Source organism: Portunus trituberculatus, chromosome 40, assembly GCF_017591435.1.
Source record: "Portunus trituberculatus isolate SZX2019 chromosome 40, ASM1759143v1, whole genome shotgun sequence".
Lineage (NCBI taxonomy): Eukaryota > Metazoa > Arthropoda > Malacostraca > Decapoda > Portunidae > Portunus > Portunus trituberculatus.
In genome coordinates this window covers 13,827,604-13,840,103 of record NC_059294.1, presented here as the reverse complement: position 1 = coordinate 13,840,103, position 12,500 = coordinate 13,827,604, and positions in this window count along the sequence as shown.

Here is a 12,500-nt window from a genome sequence, read left to right as displayed (position 1 = left end):
CCTCCATGCCTGACGGACCTTCCTGCCCTCCCCCCGTAAGGGGGAGGGAGGACACTGATCGACGACCCCGACTGCCAGACTGTCTATTGACCCCTCTAAAGCGACGTATGTGACTCTACATTCCAAGACGAACACCCGCCTGTCTACTGTTAATTCTTTTATAATAAAGAAGGTCATTGACTGTAACATAGGAAATGTCGTTAATGTGAAAAAACTTGCTAGTGGTGATCTACTTGTTCAGACACTTAACGTAAATCAAGTTAAATCATTGTTGAAGCTCCGGTTCATTCATGACATCGAGATCGAGGCTTCGATTCCAGTGTCCATGAACTCGTGTCGGGGAGTCGCTTCCCACCGCGATTTTGTGGATATGGAACCGACCGAGATCGTCGATTGCATGACTGATCAGGATGTCATTGAGGCTCGGAAAATTACTAAAATGGTTGACGGTACAAGAAGGAGCACAGCATCAGTCATTCTCACCTTCAGTGCTGCTAAGTTGCCAGAGAGGATTCATGTAGGGTACGAGTCGGTTCCCGTTCGTCCCTACATTCCGAATCCTCTCCGTTGTTTCAAGTGCCAGCTTTATGGTCACCATGGTAACGCTTGTCGGTCTTCCCACGCTTACTGCGGTAGATGCGCAGGAGAGGGCCACTCTGTGGAGCAGTGCACATCCTTGGTAGAGAAGTGCCGTAATTGTGAAGGTGCTCACTCCACTTTTTCACGCGATTGTCCCGCGTGGAAAGTGGAGAAAGAGGTCTGCACGGTTAAGGCTACTGAAGGATCTCTTACTATGAAGCAAGGATGCGAGTGAAGCAGACGCAGGCCGCGCCTGCTTCAAACGTCTCCTACGCTTCAACAGTAAGGGCTCCACCTAAGATGTGTACTGTTGCTATCCAGACTGACCTCAGCGACCTGCTGCCTGCTCCATCTACCACCACTGATTCCCCTTCAACCTCTGCCTCATCATCTGCTAAATCTACTACTACTACTACTAAAACCTCTACTCCTATAACTTCCTCTGCTCCATACCTGTCTGCTATTTCTCGTACTCCCAGTAAGGGTGAGAAGACAGACAAGTCTAATAAATTAAATTTAACAAAGCTTGAACGTCAACGCCCTTCTCATGTCGTCGCCGCTCCCGCGCCGTCGAGAAGGAGTTCACACGCTCGCTCCCTCTCGACGAGCTCCGGGGAGTTAACAATTGATGAATCGATGGATGTCACCATTAGTAAGGGCCGGGAGAGGTCCCCCGGCAGCGCCTCTGAGCGCAAAAGGACTAAGAAAACGGCCGCCACCACAACTCTTAAGCCATAATGTTCAAGGTGTTACAGTGGAATTGCAGAAGTATTCGGAATAAAGATCCATATTTGTCACTTTTAGTGAACATACACAGGCCGTCCGTTATTTGTCTACAAGAGACGAGACTACAGGATCAGCCTGATCCTGCAGTGCTAAAACACTACCATCCGTATAGAAGATATGAGGGACACGGCGTTGCTATATACATACACAAAACACTGACACAAACAGAAGTGACGTTGAATACACCTCTGGAAGCGGTCGCGTGCAGGGTGAGATTCAACGACACGTATCTGGCTATCTGTTCCTCTACTTGCCTCCCAATACCTCCATTGTTGATGATGACATTACATCTCTTATTAGCCAGCTTCCGGGCAACAGGCTAGTTGTTGGCGACTTTAACGCCCATCATCAACAATGGGGAAGTGAGAGGTCAAGTGTACGTGGGGAGCAGATAGTAAACATTTTATTACAGACAAACCTCTGTCTTCTGAACGATGGAAGTGCGACTCGTGTAGATGATCGGACTGGTAACGCGTCTGCCATTGATCTGTCGTTGCTCTCGCCAGGTATACTCCTGACTTCTCCTGGGAAGTCATCGACGACTCCACGGAAGTGACCATCTGCCCATCTGCATCTCTTATGTACGCGACATCCCGCCCACCCCCCGCCCTCCCAAGTTTAACTTCAAGAGAGCAGACTGGGCAACCTTCCGTGGGGTTGCCGACGTGGATATATCTGGCGAGGACGTTGACACGATGGTCAGCAACGCAACACAATCCATATTACACGCTGCTGAGGCTTGTATTCCGAAGACTTCTGCAGTTTACACTAAGCATGGAGTCTCATGGTGGACAACGGATTGCCGACAAGCACTTCGTGAGCGCAATAGACGATACAGGTACTTCAGCCAGCAGCCCAGTCAAGCTAATTTCATAGCCTATAAAAAGGCAAGGGCTCAGGCAAGGAAAGTCATCCGTAATGCAAAGAAAGACTCATTCAGACAATTCATATCATCTATTAACCGCACCACTCCTCTCTCCAAAGTATGGCAAACAATAAATATCTTAAATAACAGAAAACCATATATTCCTATCACCACCCTTAAAATAAATGATATTATAATTGATAACAAAACAGAAATAGCAAATGCCATAGCCCACCAATTCCATCAGGCCAGCAGCACAACTTACTATGACCCTACCTTCCTTCCAAGGAAGGAGGCTGCAGAACTCACTGTCCCAAACTTTGCCACAGGAGGCGTAAACTCAGACTACAACACAGAGTTTACGTTGGATGAACTCCTCTTTGCCCTGAAATCCTGTAAAGGCTCCAGTCCTGGTCCAGACAATATTTCATATATCATGTTACAAAATCTCGGCCACCACTCCCTTTCAAAATTATTAACGCTCTACAATAGAATATGGACCACCTACACTTTCCCTCAGTCTTGGCACTTCGCTCACACAATCCCAATCCCCAAAAAGACTGGACGCCTTACGGACCCCAGTGCGTTTCGTCCTATTGCGCTCACGAGCTGTTTATGTAAGGTCATGGAACGTATGGTAAAGCGAAGGCTACTTTTTGTTTTAGAAGCGAAGGGTCTGTTAGGTGATCAGCAGTCGGGCTTTCGGAAGTACCGAAGCACGATGGATCACCTAACACACCTGGAGCATTGCATTTCAGAGGCTTTTGCCAAAAAGAATTCATGATAGGGGTGTTTTTAGACATCCACAAAGCCTTCGACATGACATGGCGACACGGCATCCTCATGAAACTCTACGCTCATGGCTTCAGAGGTAACTTGCCCATTTTTGTTTATAATTTTCTTCAGGACAGAACATTCTCTGTCAAGCTTCCTGGTAACGTAATCTCGGACGTTTTCGTCCAGGAGAACGGGGTGCCGCAGGGTAGTGTTCTTAGTCCCATTTTATTTTGTATAATGATTAATGATATTCTGTCAACAACTCCCGTCCCAAGGAATCTTAAATACTCATTGTACGCCGACGATTGTGCGTTATGGCACTCCTCGCCTAACGCACAATTCTCAGCGGGCGGATTCAGGATGCTCTTGATTCCGTCCAGCATTGGGCCTCATTATGGGGATTTAAGTTTTCAGTTGCTAAGTGTATCGGTGTTGTTTTCACTAGACGTAACGTACCTGATTTGCAAATAACTCTTCAAGGCCAACCGATACCGTTTCAAAATTCAGTCAAGTTCTTGGGTCTGCATTTTGATAGCAGACTCAATTGGAAGACTCATGTTAATGAATTGCTCATTCGTTGTCGTAAAAGATCAATGTCCTCAAATACCTTTCTGGTACTTCATGGGGAGCAGACAGAAAATCTTTATTAATGGTGTACAAGTCCTTAATTCGTTCTCATTTAGACTATGGCTCACTGGTGTATGGGTCTGCGTCGGAACCAACACTGAGGAGATTGGATGTACTGCAGAATGAATGTGTGCGAATGTGTCTTGGAGCCCTGCGCTGCACTCGTGTGGCGCGGATGGAGGTTGAGGCCAATACACCACCGCTACAACTACGTCGCGACGCCCTCCTTTTATCTCATGGGATAAAAGCGGCTCGGAAAGCTCCCTCGGTAACACAGCAAACAAGATTATATGGCAGCACCACCACCTCCACAATGCGGTCCGCCGTCCAGTCTCAGTCAGACTACACACGCTCTGCCAGCAAACGGGCGTGAGACTGGACGATGCGGACCAGCTCGTGCTGCCCACCCTTCCCCCATGGAAACTTCCCACCACCACCTTCAACATCAACTGGCTTCAGGGGAAGAAGGCTGTGGTTACCGAGGTGGAGCTCCAACACCACTTCCGAGCCCTAGTCGCTGGCCTCCCTCCATCCCTACATCTCTACACAGACGGCTCCAAGACAGGTGAATGTGTGGGCGCAAGTGTATGGTCGTGTGAATGTGCCCTCAGGTTCCGGCTGCCTACCCATACATCGGTTTTTTCTGCTGAAATTTTTGCTATTGACAAAGCCATAGATTATGCTTTAAATTCAATTCATAATTCAATTGTCATTTTTTCGGACTCTATGTCAGCCCTTCAGGCAATAGAGTCCGGCCGCACGGATACAAATGAAATCCAGGGCAACATCATTAATAAGCTGAATTCATGTCATAAATCCTTCTCACTGGTTTGGGTGCCTGGACATTCCAATATACGCGGGAATGAACAGGCTGACATGCTAGCTCGGTCTGCTGCAGAGCTCGAGGGAGCGTGGAACCTCCGTCGGGATCTGCAGTCATGTCTCTCAGTTGTTAAATCATCAGCAAAACTCCTGTGGCAGAGTCACTGGGACAACCTCCACCTCCACACCACCAAACCTATCCTGGGCGAGTGGGCCTCCTCCAATCGCCCCACAAGGCGGGAGGAGGTGGTCCTCGCACGCCTCAGGATGGGCTGCACCCTCCCCACCCACATGCTCCCCTACATAGCCAACGCCTTCCCACCACAGTGTTCCAGCTGTAATGTCACTCTCTGTCGAGCACATCCTGCTTCACTGTGTGCGTTATCGTGAGGAGAGGCGGCCCTTGGCGGCGTATTGCCGGGGTCGCGGCCTCCCGCTAACGCAAACCACCCTCCTGGGTGATGAACACCCGGATGTGGTCGATAGATTGATGATTTACCTGACTGAGGCCAATTTAATCAGAGAGTTGTGATTTATGTGTATATATTATGTTATTTATTCCATGTATTTATTCTATATATTTATGTAAATAAAAGTATGAAAGTGTGTATGTTTCCAATTTTGCGTGATCTAATGTGAATGTTTTCCCTTCATGTATATATGCAATACGTAGTGATACTACGTAGCCACCCTGTGTGATTGTGATTTATCCCTCCCTCCCCCATGCCCTGACAAAGGACAATAGTTTTGTGATAGGTATAGGATCCCTGTGTGAATGAAGCGTGCATGAGAATATGTGAAGTCACTTACTGTTAAGATATTTAAAAAAAAAAAAAAAAAAATAAAAAAAAATAAATAAATAAATAAATAAATAAATAAATATAAAAAACTGTATATACGTTAAAAAAAAGGCTTTATTTTAAAAGAAATTAAAAAAATAAAAAGTTAAAAAATAAATAAATGGCCTAATACCCAAGACAGGGTGATGGCCAAAAAAAAAAAAAAAAAAAAAAAAAAAATGTGTGTGTGTGTGTGTGTGTGTGTGTGTGTGTGTGTGTGTGTGTGTGTTTCTTTGAGTGTATTTGTGTCTGGCTTCCTGTTTTCTAGATATTTTTCCTTTCCCTTTGTGCATGTCCAGTCTCTTTGTTGTTGTTGTTGTTATTTTCTGAACCAGTAATTTATAGGGCATATTCTCTCTCTCTCTCTCTCTCTCTCTCTCTCTCTCTCTCTCTCTCTCTCTCTCTCTCTCTCTCTCTCTCTCTCTCTCTCTCTCTCTCTCTCTCTCTCTCTCTCTCGTCTGGTTCTTCATTTCCCTGATCTTGTTTTTACTTTATATTGTGTCTCTCTTCTGCTGATTTTATTTTTGTCGTTAATATTTTTTTTTTCTATATCATTCTTTCCTGTTTTGTTGACGACTTCTTGCTGTATCTTGTTTGTTCACTTTTTCATTATCTTTTTTTCTTTATCTTTTTATTGTGTTGTTCTCGTTCCTCTCGTTTTCTTTGTACTATTTTTTTTTTCTCTCGTTCTAATTTGTCCAACTTGTTCTCTCGTTATTCGTGTTCCTCTTCCTTTCTTTGTCGTTCCATTTTTGCTTCTTTTTTTTATATACCTTCACCATCTCCTCAATTTTTTTCGTATTTACAATCATACAACTCTAAATTTAGATGCCTTTTTATTTATTTCTTATTTATTCTTGTATTTATTTATTTTTTTGTCTCTTACAGTGTAGCTCGTCACAAACATCCTCGTTAGAGTTGACAGATTTGCTGATATTTGTTCTTCCTTTGCTTCATTTTGTTTCCCTCCTGAGATTATGAGGTTAATGATGATGACGATAACTCTGGTTTTGATAAGTGATGGCAGGGAAGGAATTTAATATGGACGTGGATGTAAATTTAAGAGATGATAGACGTATACAAGTAAGACTCCTTCGTTGTTGTTGTTGTTTTTTTTCAGCCAGAGATCAGGGCTTTAAATTTTCAGGCGTCTCTTCTCGTCCAAAAAGCTATAGTGGAAGTTATTGTGGTGCCTAAGGAGTATTTTATGTATTTCATGATTCTGGGGATGCTTTAACAAGTATTTTCCAGCTTCGGTAGGGAAAAATAGACTCGTGAGAATCCTGCCATCATATGTGCGCCTTTTGAAAACAGTTCTTATGCGGGATCAACACTAACTCAGAATACGGATCCTTGGCAGCATTGTGAGGCGAACCTTTCATTCATCACAGCCAGCGAGAAAGTCCGCCACCGTGACTAGCCACTCTATTGTCCCTCCAAAGGGCAACGCTCACCCCGGTGCGTGCTGGGGAAAAGAGAGAGAGAAAAAAAAGAATAGCAAATCCCCACCGTTGTGAATGTGTGTGACCTTGTGCCGTGGCTGTGTGGTTGCCTCATCTAAAGGCGTGCTGCATTCTGTGACTGTCATGGCTTGTTCCCTCAATGCCTCATCAAATAGACGGAGAAACCACATTCTTTTTATCGCTAACCGCAGTCTTTTCGTGACGGTGTGAACTCTTTCAGACGAGGGGATCATGTTTGTCTTATTGATCACCGCAATTTTTATGTGCAAGAGAGAGAGAAATAGACAAGTCACGTAAAATCACCACTCCTTAATCGCTGCTCCACGAACACAAATGGTCGTGTAGAATCACTACTGTATCAAAACATCATTGTTTGAAAAAAATATAAAACAAAAATCCTATACGATCACACTACTCCTTGAACACGAGAAATTCTATAAAATCGCCGCTCCGTAAAGAAAAAAAAAACTTTATATATAATCTCGCCGTAACAATTTCCCAGATATCTGGCGTGTTTCCCCATTGCTTATTGTTCTGTGGCCACTTTTTCGTCAACGGTAAAAGACTTGCTACTTTCCTTTTAGTGATTTGAATTGTTTCATATCGCAGTGAAAAAGTTAAAAGGAAGGAAGAAAAGTAAATGAAAAAGATAGAAAGAAAAGCAGTGGGCGAAATTGAAGCATCAGTTTGCATCCTGCAGGTGGCTTGATCCTTCTCCCTTAAAGGGGGTTTAAGGCAAAGTCTGCGGCGAGAGGGTGAGGATTCCGCCGCGGTGTGCTGGGGTGCGGGACGATGGCTTGGTGTGATGGATGGAGAGCCCAGCCCCACCCAGCCCCTTCCCACCCCGCACCATTCTAGCCCACCCTCACCACGACCTTGGGGAAAAGTGGGTGTTGGGGCGTTTGGTCAGCCACTACTTTCGCCTCTCTGGCTTGGCGAGCGTCGAAGTCCTGAGAGAGATAGATAGATAGAGAGAGAGAGAGAGAGAGAGAGAGAGAGAGAGAGAGAGATAGAGAGAGAGAGAGAGATTTCATTTTAACATTGTTTTGTATATTTTTAAGCCTTTTTCCTGCGATCTTCTATTAAAAAGTAATGAATAAATAAAGATCCATCAGATAAAACCAATTCTCTCTCTCTCTCTCTCTCTCTCTCTCTCTCTCTCTCTCTCTCTCTCTCTCTCTCTCTCTCTCTCTCTCTCTCTCTCTCTCTCTCTCTCTCTCTCTCTCTCTCTCTCTCTCTCTCTCTCTCTCTCTCTCTCTCTCTCTCTCTCTCTCTCTCTCTCTCTCTCTCTCTCTCTCCTCCTTGCAGCACACCCGAGCTCATTAATCAACATCATCTTCCCGCTTCACTGGAATATCATTTTTTATCCGCGAAGGTGTTTAGTAAAATTTCGTGTATTTCATTAAAAATCTTACATGCGAATATTGGTATAACGTTAAGACTGAATATATTAACAGAATGAGAGTTTGCAACACCACTAAAGAAAAAAGAAAGAAAGAAAGCATTTATTTTTGTTTCGTTTTTGTATGTAATTTATCAGTTTTTTTTCTTCTATTATTCACCAGTTCGTTGGGCATTATGTTGATTATTTGTTTTAATATAATTGATGTATTTTATTGCAGCCTCGTATGTATTGTTTGTTTTTTTTCCTTACTGTATAGTATTAACCATTTCTTCTCTTATCATTCACTCATTTCCCAGGTATTTTTTTCTGAATCTCTATTATTATATTTTTTTATGTACGGGGAGAGAGTCAGCCAAGGACAAAAAAAAATAAATAAATAAAAAAATGGCCTACTTTAGTGCTGGCTCTCTAAAAAGTGGTAAAGCGTCAGCCAAAATTGGGGAGCAAATGCCTCGATACCTCCCTCTTAAGACTAACCTAACCTAACCTAACCTAGCATACATATAGCGGCGATTCTCATCTCAGATCACAGGTCACAGTCTCGGCTGAAGGGTTACTGAGCGGTCACTGGTGGTAATCCGCAGCTGGTTGGTCACCGAGGGGTCATGTTTAAGCAGTCCCGGCTGGAGGATTACGTGAGAGGGGAGGAGGGAGAGAATGAGTGAAGAAAAAAGGGAGATAAAACAATGGTAAAGGTGACGAAACAGTGAGGGAAGGGAAAAAGTAGCGAAAAAAAAGATGAAAGAATATAAAAAAAGAAGAGAGAGAAAAGGAAATAGAAGAAGGAAGATAGATGAATGTGAGGGGAATGTAAGAAGGAAAAGATAGATGAAAGAAAAGAAAAAAAAGTAGAAGTGAGAAAAGGGAATGTAAGGAGAAGAAGAAAGGTAGATGAGAAGAAAGAAAGCAGAGAGAGAATGAGAGATGATGATGAAAGAAAAAAGGGAAAAGAAGTTATAGGGAGAGGAAAGAAAGCAAATAGAAAATGAGAGGTCTAAAGTTGGAAAAACAAGAAAAAGAAAGGATATGAAGGGAAAGGAAAGGGAGAAAGAGGGGAAAAATGAAATAGAAAGAAAAGGCTAAAGGGAAAGATGAATAAGAAAAGAAGAGGATAAGAGGAAACAGAGAAAAAGGTAAAGACAGAAAATAAATAAACCAGAAGAATAGAAGGAAAGGGAGAGGAAAGAAAATAAGTAGGGGAGGAAGGTAAGATAAGTAAGAGGAAAGAGAAAAAACGAAAGAAAAGAAAGGAAAAAAGAAAAAAACTGAGGTAAATGGAGAAGAATGAGTTGGAAATAGATAAATAGACAGATAGATAGATAGATAGAGAGAGAGAGAGAGAGAGAGAGAGAGAGAGAGAGAGAGAGAGACGAAAAAAAAATTCTAAACTCCAATTACGCTCTAAGTCGTTAGTGAATCTTGAGCTGTATGTTGTTAGCGCCGGAAAAAAAAGAGAGAGAGAAAAAAAATACATACACAAGTTAACAGGAGGAGACCCGCGCGAGCAATAGATCTCCATTTCCAAGACATTTATTTAATTGGAGGGAACACGAGTCATAAAGAGAGAGAGAGAGAGAGAGAGAGAGAGAGAGAGAGAGAGAGAGAGAGAGAGATAGAGAGAATGGGAAAAAAAAAGTAATTACATTCACGTCTTGTGTGTATTGAATTAAAACGTATAACGGGACGTTTTAGCGACTGAGAAATGTGTGTGTGTGTGTGTGTGTGTGTGTGTGTGTGTGTGTGTGTGTGTGTGTGTGTGTGTGTGTGTGTGTGTGTGTTTGTGTGTGTGTAAGTAAGTAAGTTTATTGCCTTTTTATGTACATAAGTACAGAGAAAACATAATGAATATTGGAATTATCTGTCTAGTTACGACTCTCTAACATATATTTGTATTCTAAGTTATTTCCATTTGTTTGAAAGGCGATACGAATGCAACGTATAATGGAAGCGCTACAAAGGTGCAAATAACACTAATTATTGCATAACTAGCCTAAGTATTCTGCATTATGAGAAAATATTCCTTAAACTGGAAGATGTTTGCTGTAAAAAGAAGAGATTTAACGTAATTGGTAAGCTGTTCCATAATTGTGGGCCGTAATAAAATATGCTGTGCTTAAACAGAATAGTGCGATATTGAGGACATATTACATTAAGATTATTGTTCCTGGTGCTATGAGTTGAATCTAATATTCGAAAAAGTGGAGTTCCCTTAAAGACAAATAGAATTAGAAAACATTGGTGTTTATAAAAAGAGTTTAAGAGTCTATCTTCTCAAAATATGTTCTCAGTAGAATCAAATTTATCTTTGTAGAATATACATCTCATGATTCGATTTTATACTGTTTTTAATTTATCACTGAAAGAAGGACAGGTGCAAGCTCATATGGACACGCAAGAAACCAGATGCGGATAGCAAAGAGTATAATAGATACTGAGTGAATCTTCTGTTGTCAGGTCATCAGAAATCCGATACAATATACGTACTGCACATCCTGGATTATTTATTTATCTGAAGTGTGTGTGTGTGTGTGTGTGTGTGTGTGTGTGTGTGTGTGTGTGTGTGGGAGTCCGTGGAAGTGCTGTGCTAACTGATGCTGTGGATGCTGTGTGGAGATTTGTCAGGTACGGGGAGAAGGATGACTGATGTGTTTCTTGAAGGCAGTGATGTTTAAATGACGTTTGATGTTGTGGAAATGTTGTTGCGGATGTGTGTGATTGTTATTTTGTGGGCTGCTGTGTGACGTTTTGTGGATTATTTGGCTGTGTGAAGGCTGTGCGACGCTGTTTGAATGCTGACGAGGTTGTGGTTGCTGTGTTGCTTATTGACGCTGTGAATGCTGCGTCAGATCCTGCTCAGAAGTTCGCCAGTTCATTATGATTTCTTCCTCATCAATTATTTTTCTTCATTCCTTGTTTTATTCTCTCTCTCTCTCTCTCTCTCTCTCTCTCTCTCTCTCTCTCTCTCTCTCTCTCTCTCTCTCTCTCTCTCTCTCTCTCTCTCTCTCTCTCTCTCTCTCTCTCTCTCTCTCTCTCTCTCTCTCTCTCTCTCTCTCTCTCTCTCTCTCTCTCTCTCTCTCTCTCTCTCTCTCACACACACACACACACACACACACACACACACACACACACACACACACACACACACACACACACACACACACACACACACACACACACACAGTTCCCAATCATACATAGATAACGAACAAGATCAGTCCCCAAGAGAGAGAGAGAGAGAGAGAGAGAGAGAGAGAGAGAGAGAGAGAGAGAGAGAGAGAGAGAGAGAGAGAGAGAGAGAGAGAGAGAGAGAGAGAGAGAGAGAGAATGTTATCAGCCAGCCAGTCTCATTTCCCCTCCCGTGCGTCACACGCGGTGCACATAATCGGTACCTGCTTTTATTTACGTGCTGTAGGTCTTCCCGGCGTGGCCATTCATCCGCTGCATTCATTCCCTTCTGCTTCATAGTCACTGGATGTATTACCTCGGCCCGCTCCCTTCTTTCCCTCCCTCCCTCCACCCATCCGTCCGTCCCTCCCGCCTTTGAGTTCCCCTGATGCTTCTGTTATTATTTACACTACTGTTGTTACGGGCGTTTGTATGTACACTTGGATTGGTGTTGCTAGTATTGTGTTTTGTGTTGCTGCTGCTGTTTTTTGGGATGCTTGCATAGTCTCCTGTTGATAATATTGTCTTTTTTAATGTTTTGTCTCTTTCCGCCACCTTGATTGCTCCCGCTGTTGTTTCCAGACTTAATTTGACTCATGTTGCATTATTGTTCTCATTAGAGGTCTTCCTGGTTTATGAATCCAACTTTATTCTGAGTAATTTTGTATGGCCGTTTTAGTTGCTGTGGCCACTCGTGCTGCCTTCACTGTTGTTCCTCCTGCTGTGAACATTATGTCTGCTACGACTACTCGGCCCACACAGCACCTTTATGACGCAGAGTGAATGTGTGTCTTTGTAAAGCTACCGAAGCAGTGATGGCGTAAAACATGACACAAACTATAGTTGTTGAAATATAGAGAAGTGAGGACAAGGTAGATTTAACTGAAAAGAACATGTCAGTGGATTTCCTTTGACAATTTTTTTCTACTCAGCCCTTGCACGAGTCTTACCCACACCTGGCTTTCCCCTCAGACCTTCTCACCTGCATGATGGGATGATTGGGTGTGCAAAGGGAAGGTCTCTGTGACATGAATACACTTTATCCTACCTTTCCTTATCTTACATCACTTCACCTTTTCCTTACTCTGTATTATGTACTCTTATTTAATCTTTCCTCACTTTACATTACTTTGTTTTATCCTCTATCAATTTACCTCAATGTTGTTCTATAT